The sequence below is a fragment of the Cavia porcellus genome, unplaced genomic scaffold (genome assembly GCF_034190915.1).
Source record: "Cavia porcellus strain 051 isolate PalLab524CR breed Dunkin Hartley unplaced genomic scaffold, mCavPor4.1 scaffold_1, whole genome shotgun sequence".
NCBI classification, from domain to species: Eukaryota; Metazoa; Chordata; class Mammalia; order Rodentia; family Caviidae; genus Cavia; species Cavia porcellus.
This window is the reverse complement of record NW_026947484.1, coordinates 187,780,994-187,797,599: the sequence shown is the minus strand read 5'-3', so window position 1 is coordinate 187,797,599 and position 16,606 is coordinate 187,780,994. Positions and strand designations below refer to the sequence as shown.

General features: G+C 36.9%; 1 long non-coding RNA gene across 1 annotated transcript in view; it reads right to left on the bottom strand.

The window, feature by feature from the left end:
- LOC134470455 (uncharacterized) overlaps positions 1-16,140 on the bottom strand; it is a 36,423-nt gene extending 20,283 nt beyond the window's left edge. The window contains exon 1 of the long non-coding RNA XR_010039339.1: positions 16,062-16,140. This is a non-coding gene — a long non-coding RNA (uncharacterized LOC134470455). The remainder of the gene's footprint in view (positions 1-16,061) is intronic.
- Between the last annotated feature and the right edge of the window lie 466 nt (positions 16,141-16,606).

The window sequence follows — 16,606 nt, the reverse complement described above, 5'->3', positions numbered from 1 at the left end:
AAAACCAGGATTTGGGCTCATTATTAGAGAAAACAGCATTTACTCATAATAGTCTTAAAGCAAAAGACATGTACAGTCACGGGTTTTGTGACTCCTAGAAAGAGAAGCCATGACTGAAAGAGATTTTACACACCTATTCCAGAACTGAGGGTGTCAGCAGAGCATCTTTTCTTGGACAGAATGATTTTTCAAGGCATGTCCTGAGAAGTTTCAAAGACTGGGGTCTTAAGTGTCATACTATAAATGGGTATTCTGGTATTAATGTTACTACTCATTTTATTCGGTGTTAAGAGCACACCACACAGCTGTTTCTTTAAAGTAGCATCAAGCTTTAAGGTAAAATCATTCTTGGGAGCCTTCCAAGACACCCTGGTCCTTGCATTTGACCTGTGGAAATCCCTGCTCTGGATTATACTGCTTTCTTAGAAACAATTATAAATCTGAAAGACAATTTTTTGAATTCCCCCACCCCTGCTTCATCCACAAACAGCTTACCTGAAAGACTCTCATGAAAAAATTCCAAGCTCCCCTAGTAAGGGACTTTGGGCTTCAAATAATGGAAGATAGCATGAAATTTGTGGGTTCCATAGTTTGTTTGGTTCCATTTGCAAACCTCCCATGATCCTCCTTTGTCTTTCAATAACTAATGGAAGTTTCTTTCCCTCAAGTCATGCTCTATTCCAGGGAAGATCTGACCTGCTCCTTTATTTGTCTCTTCGTTTCTGAGAATTTCTGTTTCTCAAGGTCTATGCCTCAGACTGAGCAGATACAAAAGCAATTTGACATGGTTCCTGTTCCAGAATCTTATCTTCTAATATAGAAACCATGCAGTAACAGAACTATGCGAACAGAGAGAAAATGCTCAGAGGTGTCAGAAATGTGAAGAAAAAAAACATGTAAGAATTTGAAAAGCAAAAAGTTGCTTCTGTAAAGGTGGAAAGGAGCTTCAGTGAGAAGGTAAGAAGGGGATCAGGTGAACTCAGTGGCGAAAAGGGGTCCCAACTCCTTGATCAAAACACAGAGTCACAAAAGGTGATGTACCTGGGAGAGAAAATTATACCAAGTGATACATGTGGGGTCCACACTAGGGATAGAAAACTGCTTCTGTTCGTATTCAATCAAGGTGTGCTAACTCAAGACTTTTCCTATCTGGAATTAGTCACCTGAACTAGCACTCAAGAAGGAGATATGTAATTTTAGCCCCAGAAGAGTAAGTTGCTAGCAAAATGAAAAAGTTTCCGCACATAGAGAGATGATGGGGTTTACCCTAACGTCAAGAGCAGCACCGTAGCAGTGCCCTTCAGGTTTTAGTTACATCACTGAACCAAGAGGGTGGTCAGAGGAAACACTATGTTTTGAAGTAAAGTCTTTCTCAGATCTTAGACTCTGTAGCAACACATAGGGGAATGTCAGGGTGGTAAATCAAACAGAAACAAGTAAATCTTTAAAAGCTTTGGCAGGAAATGGTCATTTCTCCCCCATTCTTGCCAAGCTGAGTAATATGCCTATAAGTTTCACCCAATAGCGTCCTCATCAAGAGAAAAACACAGGCAATAAAACCAGGGAAAGATCTGGCAGCCAAACTAAAGGTTCACTGCGGGGCGGGGGGAGTCCCCAAAATAAATGTGTTGGAAATCTTATTTTGCCAATCTTGCCAAGAGCTAATCCCCACTTGAACTAGAGGGGATGTACTAAGCCTTCTTAATGTCATTTTCAAGAGACTACACCTAACAAATACAAGTTTCCCTGGAGAATCACAATTGAGCGATGGTATTTTTGGGAGGGGGGGGGTTGGTTGGTTAAACTGCTTTTTTTGTATGCACTTTGTTTACTGAAGGGGCTTCCTTTTGTGTCCAGACACTGGATCTTTTCTTTACCTCCTGCAACTCTTTCAGGCACAAAAGGGAATGGAAACTTCTATTTTGGATAGAATCAAGGCTATACAGCTTAAATTCAACAGTGAATATTTTTAAATGCAGCATAACATTAAAAATATGAATCAAAAGTCTTCTAAAAGTAAATGAACTCTAGGAAAATAGATACAGTGGCTATAAAATTGCATTATATTCCCATTCAGCAATCAAATGATTTTTGGCATATTGATCCTACCTGGGAAATATTGGTGATTCCCACTGAAATCAAAAGAGCTAATGGTGGAACATTACTCTTCCTTAAGGGCAGTTATGCAGGGTCTGGCCAGTAACACTTCCTCATCGTCTGTGTCTCATTCAAATTCTCTAATGAGAAAGGATAAAACCGAAGCTAACCTCTTGGGAAGAAGGTATTAAGGAAGGCTGAACAATATAAGTTGATGAGCTCTGGCATCTTCCTTTCTATGGGAAAATGGAGTTGGAATCTGATGCTTTTTATCGCAGGAGCTGGCTAAATGAAAAAGGGGAAGAGAAACAGAATATCTGTCCCTGGATCCAGCAAGAGATCACTATGTAATTTTACTTAAAAGATCTAGAAAAGAAAGGAATGACCACCAGGAAACAGTGGTCAGAGTGGTTTTATAAATTGTATAAAATTTCATAAGGCATATTTGAAGTGCCCATACACACACACACACACACACACACACACACACACATACACACATACACACATATACAAATACAGCGATTTGACGTTTTGAATGCCAGCAACATGTCCACCCTGCCCTTTGCCCTGGTAAGTGCATATCTGTACCCATGAAAGCTATGTATCTCAATCCTAAAAATATTATACGGTGGGAAAAATAAAAAGCAAGTCTTGATTCCCTAAACCTTTTATTCACACATAATCGCAGCTACCTCTTACTTTTTGCACCTTCCTGTAACTAATGAACGTGGCACTGGCATGTCTGGCACCCCCTTCTCTGGTGTGTGAGGTCAGTCCACATCCACATCTCTTTACTCTGAACAGCTGGCAGAGTCGTTGCATGTTGGGTCATTCGGAAGAATACTCCTCCAGTTCTGAAGAAACTTCAAAGCTGGCTCACATAATGAAATCTCTTTGGTATTTCAACCACAAAGGAGCAGGCGATCCACAAATCATGTCATCAGCAAAACACAGCACTGTCACTGATGTCCTTTTCCTTGGTGGCACTCTGATGCCATTAATGTTTTTGTGGTACAGTGAAAAGGAAAGATGAACCCTCAAGAAGCCACTGCTTCTACCGAGACACAGCTTAGAACTTGGCCTTATTTGCACAGCAGTTCTCAACTCTTTAGCAAATGTCCTTTTGATTAAAAGTACCAAGTCTTCTGTGGTTTACCTTAGTGCAAAAATCAGGGTAAGTGGGCTGAGGGAAAATAAACTGGTCAAATGTGAAAACTAGGATTTAACCCTTTAGCAGCCAGAGTTAGGAGACAGCAGTCATCACTTGGAGTAGAGTCCTCTTTCTGGAATGTAAACATGCATACGTTCGCCAAGAACATGATAAAGTAAACCACATACACTTTTCTGATACAACAATGGGCAGAAATATAGAATCGCCCTACTCAGTGCTGTATCTGGTTACATGTCCCATAATATTTTTTATATCAAAAGGAGAAGCAGCTAGATTATCTGGTTTAATGTGCCAAAGTCAACAGAAGAGAGATTCCCTATTGTGGTAAGGATCATCTAATTAGCTTCAACCTTTTATTTCTTTATTCTTTATATTATTAATTTTGAAAATATGTATGTATGCATGTACTTTGAGAAAATGTCTCACTATGTATGTAGCCCAGGCTGGCCTTGAGCTCTGATCTGTGACACTTCTGGCTCACCCTTTAGAGTGCAGGAATGACATCCATGATCAGCAGGCTGTTTAGCTTCAGATTTAACAGCTCTCTCAGACTCTCAAACACTTACCAAGCTGGAGGAGCAGAGACCTTCCCGTTCTTACAGTTTCACTGTACATTATCTTTCCAGGTTACTCTCTTAGGGACTCATTTCCTGGGTGGTGGCATGGAAATACCGGTTCTAACCTGTTCTTTTCTCTGAGGAATTTCTGAGCACTCTCCCCTGGGCTTCCTAAGGTCCCAGCTACTAAATTCATGTTGCTCTCTCTTTTTTTGCCCCACATTGCTCTTACATTTAGTATCTTTACTCTCCCTTCGATTTTCAAATTGAAAATTTTCAAATGCCTCTTGGCTAAAGTAGGTAAGTGTCTCACAAAACAATAAAACGAAGTAAAATAAAACATCCTACTTCTTCCTAATCCTTAAGAGAGAAACTCAGTAACGATAATTTGAACCACTTTTGTACATTAAGAAAAAAATCGACTGTCAGTAATTTTGTACAGTTCTCTGGAAGTCGAATCACAAATGTCTTCTGCCACTAATTCACTGGAAATCATCACAGTCTAAAGGGGAAAATATGTTTGGAGAAGCCTGTAAAGGTAATAAAGGGAAGCATTTTAAAAAGCAGATATTAAGCTGGGTGTGGTGGTGCACTCCTGTAATCCCAGCCCAGCCCTCGGGAGGCTGAGGCAGGAGGATCATTGTGAGTCCAAGACCAGCCTAGACTACAAAGTGAGCCCAAGGCCAGCCTGAACCTAATAGGGAGACCCTGCCTCAAAAAAGACAAAAAGAAAAAAAAAGCAGATATTATCAATAATATTACTCTAGCTCAGAAAAAATAATTAATTGAACAAAGTTCAGTGAACTTCATATATGTTCCTTCCCTGCTCTTCATGACTGTGTTCCTGAAGATGAACATTTTCTCTTTCTGTTTGACACAGTGGAGGTCACTACTTCCAGCAAACAATGATTTCCTGTGTTGTATACTAATGTGGATGATTTTTTTCTAGCCCCAGTTTCTAAGGCTTCCTACAAACAGTCTAAAACCAAGAAACACTCTTTCTTCGAATTCAACAGCTGGAAATTCCATTAAAGTGAAACTGAAAAAAAAATGTACAAGTAACTTTAGTCATTGCATTTGAAATCATTAATAAATATTTATATGGAATATGCAAAAAATAACTGACACTGTATAAAATGTTTTATATTTGTAAACAAAAGTAAATTTGTAAACTGAAAGGAATATTTACCTAGATTCATTTTCTAAAAACTGCTTTATTTTTCAAAGAAAAGTGTACATTTATCTTTTGTCCAGATTCAAGATGTTATATTCTGTAAATATTACAAAATATAAATGTTTTGTAATTTTGAGTTATAATTTCTAGCCTATTGATAAACTCCCAAAAGACCTAAATTGTTATAGTGATTATATAATCATAGAATTGACTTACCAAGAGATATATTAATTATAATTTGACCTCTATTTCTTCAACAAAAAAAAAAGAATTATGACCAGATGGAATAAAATATAAACATCTAGAATGCTAATCTATTTATAATATAATTGGTCAAATTAGAAAGATGGGAAAGAGGAACTGAGAACATGTTGCCAAAAAGAATCGTGACTAAAGGGAGATTTTGATAATTTTTACTAAATTCTTTCATTTGATACTTTTCATGACGTTTCTGAACGTTGGCAAAACATTATGAAAGCACAATGTAGTGAATCTGTAGAAAAATTAGAAATGTAAAGATAAGAAGGGGTGAGTGAATAATCTTTTTATTCTTAGAATGATCTATTTTCATAGTTCCTAAGGCAGCAATATATCTTACATAAATATCCCTAGAGGCAGGAGACTTTAAAAATGTAAGCTGTGGGGGCTGGAGGTTTAGCTCAGCGGCATAAGTACCTGCCTTGCAAGCAGGAAGTCATGAGTTCAATCCCCGGTACCGATAAAAAAGAAAAGGACAAAAAAAAAAAAAAAAAATGTAAGCTGTTTCTACAGCTTGTTTTCTGTCTTTCTAAGAACCTATGACTTGAGCAGACCAGTTCACTGAGGAAAAAAGTGAATGTGTAAAATAAAATTATTACATTGTTAGCTTGCAACCATAGATTCTAGTATTGTTTCATCTTGCCTAGTTCTGTAAAATTCTCTCATAAAAGTCCCAAACATTCACCACATCTCTCATAAATGTCCCTATTTCTCACCGTGTGTCTCGGACATAATGGAAGAAATCCTTTTTTAATTTGTGACTCACACAGTTTAACTTCACTTTAGCATTAGAGTTTCGGTTTAAGTTCTCCTTATTATCGCCTCTGAGGATACAGAAAGTTAGATGCTATCCACACATTTCTACATTTCAGGTAGAAGAGATATGTATTGAACAGCATGATCAGTATTAGGTATGGGTACAAATGGGAATTACCATATAAATTACTTATCTGCCTGGTTGAATTTGTCTGCATTTATCTAAACAAGCCAACTATGGGTAAGACACACTGCAAGATGATTCTGAGAACTGGAAAAAAAAAGACATTCTCTAGGCTTATGTTTTATTCTTGCTTCATTTCACAATGTAAATACAAAGACATTCTTGCAATAAAATTGAAAATATAAATTAAGAATAAAATAATCAGACAAAGCAAAATATAATTTAAAATGAACAGTACAGGCTGGGGGAGGGGAGGACACAGAAAAGCAACTCCAAAGCCCTCTCCAGCTATGAACTATAGAATTCAGAACAACCTAAAGAATGCTGTGGCAAAGAGGAGCCAGTATTCTTACTACTCATGGTGCTGAAATGAAGCTATCCCTCAGGACAAGGAAAATTTCTTTATCAGCCAATCTCCAAACGAGATTGAGCAATGCGGCATAAAGCCCTCAGCCTGATGCTAATTAGTTTCCATTTGTTCTTTCATCCTGAGTTTACCCTCTGCCTTTCTTTCTGCTCTATGCTAGGGGAGAGGTGCACCCTCCAGGCTGATTCTCCTGCTGGTTGCCTCTAGGTTGGGTTTGACCAGAGAATGAAGGTCTGGGGATGAGAAAGGTTGGAGAATTCCTTCTATGCTTTTCTACTTTGGGCATGTTTCTTTTAGAGGCTGCATTTCTTCAGGATCATCACTATAATGGGTGGCATTTGCCATGACTCAAATAACCCTTCAGCTCTAAATGGATACGGCTTCCTACTCTGCCAACTTCTAGCTGTGTAACACTTTTGGCTGGTTCTCTCTTTTTTTGTTTGTTTTTTGTTTTTTTTGTTTTTTTGGCTAGTTCTCTTAACAGTAGTTATACCTTATCATTAAAATGCTTCTCATTTGCTTTCATACCAGGACCCTGATTATGCTCCCATAGTGAGGTATATTTTAAAAACCTGCTTTTCAAAAGCAAAGTACAAACATAGCAAAAGCCCACAAACGTATCTCAATAAAAATCCTTCTAGAGCAGCCAAGAAAATACTGTCCACATATACAGAAGTTGGCCATTTGGAGCAATGTTAACCATTAGAACTTTCCGAGATAAAGGAAATGCTTAATACTTGTGTTGTCCATTACAGTAGCCATTAATTATGAATGGCTATTAAGCTCCTGAAATGAGCTAAGATACTGAATTCTTAATTTTACTTAATGTTAACTAATTTATATTTACATAAATAGCCACACAAGGCTGGTTGCTACCCTATTGCTCGATGCAGGTCTGTAGTAATCCAAAGATGAAACTTAGAAACTACTTGAATAAGGACTGGAAAAAAATAAGTTCAAGGGCCTGTCATTAAGCAAAAGGCCACTAGGCTAGCAAAAGACACTGACCACTACAATATAAGGAAAACTAAAGTAAGTAAAGTAAAAAAGACAAAGGTTCAAAAGAGAAAAATACACACCAAGAACAGGAAAGCCTTTGTAAGGACTTTGAGTTGAGGTGGGGAGATTGAATGGATTTTGTATTGATTTTCTATTTCTAATAAGGTATTACCATGGACTTAGTAGCTTAAAATCACACGTTTACTATTTATTATACCCGAGCTCCGTAGGTCAGAAGTCCAACATGATTTTCAGTGGTTTAAAATCAAGGTGTCAGTAGTACTATATTTCTTTTTGGAGGCTCAAGGGAAAAACTATCCATTTTTTTCTTGTCCTTCCTTTAGAGGTCACCCACATTTTATTCACTTTGGAATAATAAATGGCAGAGAAGAGGTGCTGCTTTTGAAGTCTTAGAGGAGTGACGTTTTATTCATCTCAAAAGCCAGCAACATCACATCTTTATACCTTTCTTTCATTGAGTACATCCAGGAAGAGTTTTCTGCTTTTGAGGGCCTTGCAATTGTACTGAGGCCACCAGACAACCTAGGCAACTTTTCTCATCTCAAGATCTTTAACTTGATTAGATCTCCAAAATTACTTTTGCTGTGTAAGCTCACATAGTTTCACGAACTGGGAATCAGAATGAGGACATCTTTGGGGACATTGGTCTATCAATTCAAGATTTTTCACAGCAAGAAGCAGAAGATGAGAGTAAAAGGATTCCATGAGGAGATTCTGGCCAAGAAGAAGTCAGACCAACAAGAATCAACAGGATAATCACTAGAAAATGTTAGCCAGCTCACGCGAGGAGCCAGTGCGTGCAGTTCCTCCAGCAAGCCTCACCGCACCACGATGTGCTGAATGCTCAGGCTAGTGGGATCCTCTGGGCCACCGGTTCACGTTCATTCATGCCAGATGAGTTCTGTGCTTCTCAAGAGCCAGCTCGATTTTGCAAACCCATTAGGCCAGTTGTATTTGTCACTGTAACGCGTAATTTTATGAAATAGAATACAAACCAGTAAGGCTATCAGACCAAAAATTTCTAAACTATTCAACTTAATTTGCATGGAAATAAGTTTTCTTTCTTTCTTTTTTTATTTTATTTTATTTTATTTTTTTTGCTAACAATATAGATGTGGGCAAGGGAAGAATCAATAGTTGGAATAAAATAGTGAAAAATAAAAGTATTTATAAGGAGACTGGCTCTCTAATGTTTACTGTATACCACGCATTATGGGTTAGGTTTATGCAAGAAATGTTATGAACCTCAATCAGATAATTCACACTTCAAAGCACAATTTCCTCCTTCCCTTATTGGATTATACAGTCACAAGTTTTAACTTTTTTTTTTTTTTTTTTTTTTTTTTTTTGTCTTTTTGAGACAGGGTCTCTCTATGCAGTTCAGGCTGGTCTTGAGCTCACTTTGTAGCCCAGGCTGGTCTTGCACTCGCAACGATCCTCGTGCCTCAGCCTCACCAGTGCTGGGATTACAGACGTGCGCCACCATCCCCAGCACATGTTTTAACTTAAAAACATGACTGTTTAAGATTCAGATATAAATATTACTTTTATAGCTCCATAATTTCAATGACTTGTTTCAAAAACTGGGCAACGAAACATATCACAAAAGAAGGCTTTTACCATATTTAAAAAGCAGAGAATGTGCATTGCAGCTGTGAAAGAATAGAAGAAGAACAGGTCACTGATATATGTTAAGTCAATGTAAAGAAGGACCTTAAATGTCACAATGAGGAATTTAGATGTTCCAGTGGGCAACAGGAAGCAATAAAGGTTGTTGTTTTTACTATCTGTGAGGAGCGTTTCCTGAGCACACAAAGGACATGCTAGGAAATTAAAACACTAAAGAATACACTTTATGATCTGGTGCCAGTGATTGATAACATCACAATGGCAACAGCTGGGTCTCTGGGATCCACAAACGTTATACATGGACAGAGAAGCTTTGGAGGGATTCTACAAGTCTCACCACCATCCCAAGGAAGCTTGGGATGAAGACTGGCAGTCACTGATTTTTTAAAAAATATATTTTTGTTTTTTCTTTTTATTTTTAATTACTTTTTAAAATTTTATTTTCTTATGAGAAAAAAAGGATGTGTTTTTTGAAAATAATTTGGCAGGCTCTACTGTATTTACTGCTTACTGCTTCTGTCTTCCATACCTTGAACTGTTCATGCTCACAGCAGAAGCTGCTGGATTCCTATCCACTAGTCCAGTCTTGCTTCTTTGGTTCTGCACCTGAGCTGTCCAGTATGGTACCCACTAGCCACATAGAGCCTCTGAGTGGTTAAATGTGGTTAGTCTGAATTGAGATGTGCTGTGTTAAAATAAACCTATGGGCCAGGGATTTAGCTCAGTGGCATAAGCACCTGCCTGGCAAGCGTGAGGTTGTGAGTCTGATCCCTGGTACCAAAAATAAATAAACAAAAAGTAAACCTGGATTTTAGAGACTTAACATGATAAAAAGTTTAAAATATCAACAACAGTGCTTTATTGATCACAGGTTGAAATGATAATATTTAGTTTATAGGGGTTAAATAAGGTCTTTTATTAAAGTTCTTCTGGACCCCAGTGATATAGAAGAGATCGATCCTAACATGAGAGACAAGGTTAAACCACCTCACCCTCAGCCCAACCTTTGGGACTCCTCTTACTGGCGTCCGGTGTTAGGGTTTTTGTCACATGCTTCTGTCCCCAACTTTGGGACATATTCTACTTGGTTTCTTCTTTGTAATTTTTAAGCCACAGCTTCCCTTGGACTTCACATCGTTCCCCAAACCATGCTTCTTCCTGATGGGATCTATTTGCTCTCTCTAGAAAAGCAGAGACTTCCAGAAGTCTCTGGAGACCAAGCACAGGGCACCACTACTGACCTTCATGAGAATGGCCGCCTGAGCTATTGGAGTGGACAGGTGAACAGCTGTAGGAATGGCCACACCAGTGAACTCATGGACGTGCTGCCCCACAGAAGGACGCAGCAGCACCGAATCCAGTGCAGAATGACGACAACAGGCAGACATCCCTGGCTCGGTCCGCCCTCACTGCTGCAATGAGACTTCAAAAGCAGCACCTCCTCTCTGCCATTTATTATTCCCAAGTGAAGTGTTACTAAGCATACACTTTTTTTAAAGCACACAGCTAAGCTGTTAAGGATCACAATGAGCTTAGAAAGAAAAAAGAGACTTCTCTACAGCATTGGGACTGCATTCAGAAGTGAGAAAGATTCCCTTGCAAATCACCTCACCCTCACACAAACAAAGCTAAGTACACCCTGATTTATGGCCCAGGCAGCGAACTGGATGGAATTTTTTCTAAAACCCTGGAGTGCAGTCTTTGTGCTCATGTTGCCTATGGCCATGGCCTGGGAGACCAGTCAGTGCTCTCTTGAGCTGCTGGGTATTCTTTACAAAAACAAGTTTTAATACTTTGGGCAATACATATCTGAGTATGTGTATATATGTGTTGATACATAGGTATATTAGCTTGCAAAAAATTCCTAAAACACTACATGCACTGAGAAAATGAACTGTGTACTATCAAAATAATGTTAATGAAGTCAGACAGAAAAACGTGTTTCAGTTCTTGTCTTTAAAATCTCTGTATAGTTTCTAGTGCTCGATTACTGCTTACATTTTCATTCTGAGGTATTTCACATCTTACAAAAAGACATGTGTTCTTGTTTCTCACTATTGCAAACTGCTCAGTGACTTTGCTGTGGCCATCCAAATAATTTAAACCTTTAGCATTCCTGATTCTCAGAATGATCTTCCTCATGGCCATATGGCCAAAAAATGGCAGAAATAGTTCTAAACAGTGAGCCAAAGGATGTGAATTTGGGTTGGAGCTCTAGCCAGTGTAAGGTTATTCTTTACATTCCTGATCCTGTTCTTTATCTGCAAAATACAGTTAATAAACCTGGATTTGTTTTTTCATAAGAATTCATAAAGAGTGTCTTGGAATGGGCTTTGTAAATTTTTAAGCACTATGTAGAGAAATGATGTTATTATTACTGTACCTGTCACAGCATATGTCATGTCTTAGAAGTTCCAGTGATGAGTTCTTTAGAACATGAAGACAAGGAAGAAAAAGTACAATTCTAACATCCACCCATCCTATGACTTCACTTGTGAAATTCACAATGGAAACTTAAAATTTCCCTAGCCTTCCTATTAGAATTACATTGGCTTCAAAAGAGGTAAGAGTCAAGCTGTAACAAAAATTTTATTCTAATTTGTTCTGAAGTATGGGTTTTCAATCATCATGATTCCTTAAATTAGAATGGATCTACAAAAATAGATACATGCAAACATTTTTCCCAAATTTTTTTCATGTAAAAGTATGCAGCCTGCTATGTAATGTCACACATTAAAATAACATTGGCATAGAATGAAGATAAAATCCTTTCTCTGGAAATAAGCATATGTTATTAAAATTATATATCATATGTAGCCAACTCTAGAAAAGACTCCACATTGAAGTGTTTCAATTTAGAATTGATTTGGAGTATTGTGACACTGTGCAATAAATATAGGACCAGGAGACAAGAAGCTTGGATTGTACTTCCAGATATTCCTGTAACTTAATGAAGACTTTAAAATAGCATTTACTTTTATAAGACTTAATTTTCTCTTGTGTAAAATGATTTAACATTAGGGCTAGAGATATAGCTCAGTAGCACAGAGCCTGCCTGGCAAGTACTAGGTCCTGAGTTTGAATCCAGATTTAAAAAAAAAAAAAAAAAAGAATTAACATTACATTCTATTTACTTGCTCCATTGGGCCCTTATGAGGTTTGAGTGAAAATATCTCTGAAATGAGCTTTGCCAATTCTAAAATGGTGTAGAGAAATAAAAAATTAAGAAATGTGCTTTATATGCAAAATATTGCTTGACTTAATTCATTATCATATACATAACTGTGCTATGTTCATAATCTTGTTTTTCATACATTAATCTTAGGAGTAAGTTAAAAATAACATTTTCCCTAGTAAGTTAGATAAAGAGCTAAGCGTATTTTTAATCTCATCATTCACTCTAGTTGTTGAAGAAAGCCCAGTTTCCCCAAGTCATACAAACATCAAGAGCTCTGATAGTCTATATTTATAGAATGCTAAATATACTAATCTAGGAAGTCTAAATAAATGAAAACACTGATGCCTCATCCTCTAACTAAATAAAACTGGACATTAATAAGGATATGAATAACAACTTTCATAAGCACAGAGAAGGAGATCAGGGAAAAGGCAGGAGGGGAAGTGACAGAATTGAAAATTGTCAAGATAGGATATAAACATGCACTGGATCCCCAAAATGAATGTAACTATGCTGTATTACAAATATATACACATTTCTTTAAAAAGAGGTAAAAAGATTCCATAAACACAATTCATTTATGGAGCAATAATTTAAAACATGATATAAAAAGTATTCTTGAAAACTTGAGGCATCTGTAACTCTTAGAAAAATCGTTGTTATGCATCTCATCATAAAACTAAATAAAAGTATTTGCATATTTAAGTGATATAAAACAACCTGCCTCAGTGCATTTTATGCTGCTATAATAGAAATATTTGAGAAATCTGGGAAATATATTAGGAAAATAAATGTATTGGCTTATGATTCTGGAGGCTGAGACATCCAGTATCAAGACACCTGCTGTATCCAGGGATTTCTTGCTGTTCCACTGGGGAAGGGCAGAGAGGAAAAGAAGAAAATGGGGCTGAGCTCACAATTTTATAATGGCATTAGCCCCACCTGTGAAGCATAGTCCTCATATCCTGATTACATAATAAAGTTTTTACCCCTTAGCAGTGTTGCAATACCACTTAAATTTTAATGTGAGTTTTGGACGAGACAAGCACTTAAACTACAGTGCAACCCAGACCCATAGCTAATGTTATACTCATGTGTAATGTTTTTCTGTAGTATCAGGAACAAAACTAAGGCTGTCCAGTCTCACTACTTCTATTGAATGTCATACTGGAAGTGCTAGCCAGAGTAATTAAGCATGAAAAAGTAACAAAAGGCATCTAAATCAGAAAGAAAGAGGTAAAATGACCTTGATTTGCAGATCACATGAAAAAATCTAAAGGTTTCACCAATAAAACCCTAAATATTTCACCAAAAAAACTGTTAAAAATGAATAAATTTGGTAAAGGTGAAAGGTATGAAATGTACAGAACTCATCTACATTTCTATACACTAACAGCCAACTACCTCAAAAGAAATTAGGAACAATCTTTTTTATAACAGTATCAGGAAAAAAGAAAATATTTAAGAATCAACCTATCAAAAATAGTGAAAGGTTTATGTAATGAACATTACAAAACATTGGTGAAAGAATCTAAAGAAGACAGGGATGAATGGCAACACATCTTATGTTTATGGATTAAAGACAACATTGCTAAAATATCTGTACAATCCACAGCAATCTACAGATTCCATTCAAACCCTACCAAGATTTGAATGGCCCTTTTATACAGAATTTAAAAAACAAGTCTAACATTTATATGAAATGACCTAAATGGCCAAAATAATCTTGAAGACGAAGAATAAGGAGGGGTATACTTTTTTTTTTTTTTTTTTTTGTCTTTTTCATTTTTTATCGGTACCAGGGATCGAACTCACGACTGCCTGCTTGCAAGGCAGGCGCTTATGCCGCTGAGCTAAATCCCCAGCCCCCAGGAGGGGTATACTTGATTTTAAAATATATTACAAAGTTCTAGACATTTGGACCAATAGAACAAAATACAACTGAGCAATAAATTTAAGCATCTATGATCAATTGATTTTTGAGAAAGAAGACAGGAAAACAAAATTGGAAAAAGTCATTCAACTAATGATACTGGAAAAACTAGATATCTATATACGAAAAAAAAAAATGAAACTGGACTGTTGCCCTATACACAAAGATCAATTCGAAACAAAGTACGGATTTAAACATAAAACCTGAAACTGCAAAACTCCTATGAGAAAACATAGGGGACAATTTTGAGATGGTTTTGGCAGTGGTTTCTTGGATATGACACCAAAAGCACAGGCAGCAGAAGCCAAAATAGGCAAGTAGTATTACATCAAATCAAAAGGCTCTGCACCAGAGGAAACAGCCAGTAGACTGAAGAAGCAACCTATGCATACCATGTGCTGATAAGAGATTAATCCCCCAAATATATAAAGAACTCTGTCATTATTTATTTCTAGGTGTCTCCCCAAAAGCCTCAAGCACTCAAAGGTGGAATTTTTGAAAGGTGATGGATTATGGGGAAGTGAAGCTAACTTGCTGTTAGAAGGTGGTTGAACAGGTGGGTCACTGTGGGGGTGACCCTGAAGGGTACATCTCTTCCCTTGACTCACTGTTTTCCAGTACCTTCTGCCTTTCTATCCAGCCTTGGAGTCCACAGGCCTTGGACTATGGATTGAAACCTCTACAAACTGTAAGCGAAAATAAAACTTCTTGAAATTGTGGGTGTTGGATACTGTATCCCAGAGAGTCCCAGAGAGATAGTGCCTACGACAGACAACTACTGGTTGATAACAAAAATCACAAATTACCCAATTTAAAACTGGACAAAGACAGTTGTGGGTGGAGCTCAGTGGTAGAGTGCTTGCCTAGCAGCTGAGAGGCCCTGGGTTTAATCTCCAGTACTGGGTGGTGGGGTGGGAGGCAAAAAGGCAAAGGCTTTAAATAGACATTTCTCCAAAGCAATTACATAAATCATAATAAATTGAAAGATGCTGAACAGCACCTAATCACCAGAGAATGCAAATCAAGCCACAGTGAGACATCATCAATAGCTGTTAAGATGGCTATTTTTAAAAAATCTAGAAGATAACGAGTCTTAGTGAGGGTGAAGACAATTCTGCATTGCACATTGTTGTTAGGAATACAACATTGTGTAACCACTAGAGAAAAAAAGTGTGAAGTCTCCTCAAATAAATTACAAATAAAACTGCTGTGTGATCCAGTTATCCCACTTCTTGTTACTTACCCAAAGAAATTGAAATTGGGATCTTTAAAAACATTTGCATGCTTATATTTATTGCAGCATTATTCATAGTAGCCAAGATACGGAAACTCTCTCAATGTCCATCAGCAGCTGAAGGCATAAAGAATGTGTGGTACAAACATATAGCGGACCACTCTTCAGCCTTAACGAAGAAGGAAATCCAGCATGAAGCATGTGGATGTTATGCTAACTGAAACACCCCATCACAGCAGGGCAAATACTGCATGGTTTCCACGCATATGAAGTATCAAAAACAGCCAAAATCATAAAATCAGGAAGTACAATGATAGTTACCAGGAGTTAAGGAAGGGGAGAAATGAGAAGTTGTTGTTCAGTGGGTACAATTTCCCAATCATTAAAGACAAGTAAGTTTCTGAGATTCGTAGTGCCTACAGGTAACAATAGTGTTTTATAACTTAACAATTTAGGAGAATAGATCTCACGTTAAGTAATCTTAGTATAATAATACTTACCGTGTTAATATAGGAGCACTTGGTTTACCATTATCCTGTAAATGCTGCCTGTCTCCTCAAAGACGATTAGGGTGGCATCTGTGAATAAATTAATTTTTATGAGAAAAACACAATGCAAACAAAAACAAGAAAATTTAAAAATAAAATTAAATAAGCATATTGGAAAATTGAACAAGCATAAAATTGAAAAATAAATCCATGATCCGACTTGCTAAAAACAGATAACATGAATAGCAAAAATTAAGAGTAAATACAAATAAGTAAAGTGAGAAAGAATACATAATCAAAATTAAAGTGAGTAAATACAAAGTTATCTAAAATAAATTTCATACAATGAATAATTATTTTTATAAACAAGAATAAACTAATAAGGAAATTGAAGATAATCTTGGAGAAAGCAAAGTACAAGTTGATAAATAAATTATCCAAAAGGATCAAGAAAATATCAATATCAGATAAGCCATTTTAAATATAGAAAAATGGTAAAAATGTAGGTAAAATATACCCTAGAAACCTGTTAAACGTAAGACAAAATAAGCTACAGG